Source organism: Cydia splendana, unplaced genomic scaffold (assembly GCF_910591565.1).
Source record: "Cydia splendana unplaced genomic scaffold, ilCydSple1.2 scaffold_121_ctg1, whole genome shotgun sequence".
Lineage (NCBI taxonomy): Eukaryota > Metazoa > Arthropoda > Insecta > Lepidoptera > Tortricidae > Cydia > Cydia splendana.
In genome coordinates, this window is record NW_026946845.1 from 88684 (window position 1) to 92537 (window position 3854).

The 3854-nt window shown below is 36.8% G+C and overlaps 1 long non-coding RNA gene across 1 annotated transcript; it reads right to left on the bottom strand.

Annotated features, from left to right (window-relative positions):
• Nucleotides 1–422: 422 nt before the first annotated feature.
• LOC134805487 (uncharacterized) lies at nucleotides 423–1513 on the bottom strand. Its single transcript, XR_010146298.1, has 2 exons — nucleotides 1403–1513; nucleotides 423–625 (listed from the first exon to the last, which is right to left on the bottom strand). It is a non-coding gene; the product is annotated as an uncharacterized LOC134805487 (long non-coding RNA).
• Between the last annotated feature and the right edge of the window lie 2341 nt (nucleotides 1514–3854).

A 3854-nucleotide genomic window follows, 5' to 3' on the forward strand; every position in this document is an offset into this window, starting at 1 on the left:
AATAATATGTATAATCTCACCTAATGATTTCATGCAGTCAATAAAGAAATAAAATAAGATTTATGTTCTGTGTTCTCATGTTTTATTTTATTCTAGTTAACAGTCAAGTTAGCTCACAATAGTAAATAGCATCCAAAGTATTCAAATAGTTCAGTACGCCATACAAATAATATGGTGTACCGAACTATTTGAATACTTTGGATGCTACCTACTATATGACGCTGACTGTACTTATATAACAATTAACAAATCAGACTGGTAGCCACACTCTAATGGCTAATCTAGGATTAAAACTTTTTAGTGGCTGGCCATCTTTGTCAAAATATTGAGCCTCAAACCACATCAAATATTTAAGTATATTGCCATTGCCCGCCAGCATTGAACAAATTGGTTATTGGTGGGTAGACAAAATAAAGTCACTATCATGTTAAACATTGAATTTATTAATTGTATTTTATTATTTTTAAGAGAATCTTCATAGCATGTGTCTGTCCGTCGATACAGGAATCAATCTCAACCATCTTCCACTCAAAATATTTTACTTGTGGTACAGAGATGCATTGACTATTTCATCTTCACTCTCTTGTTGCATACATTGCTACTTCTAGTGGCTAGAGGCTGGGTCCTGAAATCAGAAACATATTTGTTATATATAAAATGTAATATCACACTAAAGTTAATACACAGTCACAATAAGGTGTCGCTGCGGGGCAAGCGTGGCTGGCCTTCACATTGGAGTCTGTTTGCAAATTGATTACATACATTTGCTTAATTTCACTTGCATTAAGTGGCAAACACTAACCATTATATATTTAGACCAAGAAAAGTCTGCAGCGATTTTGATAGCCCACGCAGTGCATGTGTTATTTAAAATAACACTAAATACTTTGGAATCTTTCGCTAATCAATATTAGCATGGGGGGTTAAAATAAAACTTGACAATAGTTATTCGTTTTACAAGGGGGCAAAGCAGTTGTTTAACCGCTCATGCTAATGTTGTTTCCTGAGCAAGCAGAAGATTTGAACTATGAGAGTAGCGAGTGGTTCGAGAAGTAGAATCTTGAGCGTTGTGAGAATTCAAGGCACGAGGGTTAAACAAACATTGCCACCTAATGAAACACAAAATATATCACCACGCCAACGCAGGGAAAATACCAACTACAAAATACCAAAAAAATCAAATCCACATGAACATTATAAAGAATTTATAATTCAAAATCATCATTTAAAAGTAAATTCTACCAGCTAACATAAGGAAACTGAAAAGTTAGATCGGATTACTTTGCCCCACATGTGGGAAAAATGCAATTTTCTCATTAGTATTTGAACAATCAAGAGGGCCTTTACCAGTTGGTGTGGTGATAAATTATTTAATTAACCTTTGTATTCAAAACAAACTTACCTGAAGTGGCAAACAGTAGACACTGTCAGATTAATATGTAGATTTTAGGATTAGTAGTGTTCCGTTACTACATCGGCAATTCACGTCATCATCACAGGTCTTTCCGTCTATTGTAGACGATTTAATTCATTGCTGTTTAGACAACGGGTTTGGTGACTGTGGAGGCCGATGCGTGAGCGGCACGACCTCCCACATTTTGGGCAGAGAAAGCTCATGCCACCTGAGGTTCCAGTCCTTTCTTTCTGCGACACCTTCTGCTATCTGCTATCTTAAACCAGGCTTGGTCGCATAATCTTCTCCCCTCCACTACACGCTTGCGCCATCCATCACGGTCTTCACCTAAGGCTTCCCAGGTATGGTGGTCGATTTCAAATGCAGACATGTCTCGCTTAGCACAGTCTTTAAAGCGCCGCATCGGTCTTCCAACGTTCCTTTTAGCATACCTACGTAACTGCACCAAGCAAGACACGTCTAGGTATTATATTTACGTACTTGTACTATATTTCAAATGAAGCTATAATATAAAATTAAAAAGTTTGTATAAACAGAAACAAAGCAAAGCCATCAAACGCGATGCCGGTTCGTGACGACTTTGTGTGTGTGACAGTTTATTTTTAGTGTTGCCGTTGAAAATTCTTTCTTGTCCCTAAATAGAGCTTTTATGATTTATTATTATACAATATTATTAGTTCAAATAAAATATGATATTCCAAAAGACTACAAATAATATTACATAGTACTTACATTCCAAAATAATGAAATGCCTCAGTGTCCATTTCTGCTTTTTTAAGGAACAGGCGTATAACATTACCCTGAAGTATTGGACTAATTTTAAAATAGCAATAATCAGTACTTTATGCCGTTTTTGACGTTTCTGTGCACGCTGTTGTCTGTCTATACTTAAAGGTCACATAATTAGTGATACAAACACCTGCCTGGTCGATATAAGCAAAATTAGATATATTTATTACCTATTCTAATTACAACAGAAAAAGTTTATAAAAACAAAACTTAAATGCTTTTGTAATAATTTCCGGTTTGATAGGTACGGGTTTTGCCATGGTAGAAGTTGAAAAGGAACGTTATGAAAACATATATTTGTATGTATAGGTACTAAATACAATGGTACAAATCTGTTGCTTAAAAATAAAAGCAAGACGCGACGTTGCCAAACTGCTGCGAAGCGAAAGTTTGACTCGACAACGTCGCATCCTATTGTTACAATAGGGTATTTTCGAACTAGTCAAATCAGTTACTTTTTTATAGTTATTGCAATGCAACTTGTATCGTAAATTTTTAGAAGGCACGATAAGAGTGAATTGAGCATGTATTGAGGTATTTTATCCCATTAGGATCGAAAGAGCTCGTGAATTTGAGTAGAAATAAGACAAAAGTGGCAAAAAAGGTTACAATATAAAAAACCGGGCAAGTGCGAGTCGGACTCGCGCACGAAGGGTTCCGTACCATAATTCAAAAAACGGCAAAAAAAAACGGTCACCCATCCAAGTACTGACCCTGCCCGACGTTGCTTAAAGCACGGTCAAAAAGCACGTTTGTTGTATGGGAGCCCCACTTAAATCTTTATTTTATTCTGTTTTTAGTATTTGTTGTTATAGCGGCACCAGAAATACATCATCTGTGATAATTTCAACTGTCTAGCTATCACGGTTCGTGAGATACAGCCTGGTGACAGACAGACGGACGGACAGCGGAGTCTTAGTAATAGGGTCCCGTTTTACCCTTTGGGTACGGAACCCTAAAAATGGCAAAAATAGTAGTTTTCGATATAAATGCGAGAAGTATGTCATTTTGCACGAGTAGGTACCGAGGTTTCTTGACCCGAGCCAAGAGGCGAGGGCCAAGACTCGGGACGAGTGAAACAAAATGACACCTCCGCACGTGTGTCGAACAATGTTTTTTAATACAATTGCGGAAAATGTTCATAGGCAGCAATGTATAATGCTTTCGATTTTTCCGTAATACCGGGTGTGGCCTGTAATATGAGCAAAATATTAAACAGTATGCTGTACTCTTCATACTGACCAACATTTGTTCAGCGACTTTTAAAAATAACTTGGGGTTTGATTTTTAATACACTTTAAAGTTTATTCTAAGACGCAATGTATTGCGAATTTTGTTATGTTTAAGGCGTGACAAGCAACATCAATCACAATGATATGGCGTGGCGATGGCGTCCATTGAAGATAATATTTATTTTTTATGAAAAATAGGGAGTCTAAATACTTCATAATTTTTAAAAGTTGTTGAACAAAAGTGTCACCGTTTGAGGAGTACAATCTATGTTTTAATTATTTGCTCATGTTACAGGCCACACCCGGTATACTGTCACTTGCAACGGATGCCTTTGCTTTGACATCTGGTGGCGTTAAATTAACTCCAAAATCGTCTGAATCACTCATTTTTAGGGTTCCGTACCCAAAGGGTAAAACGG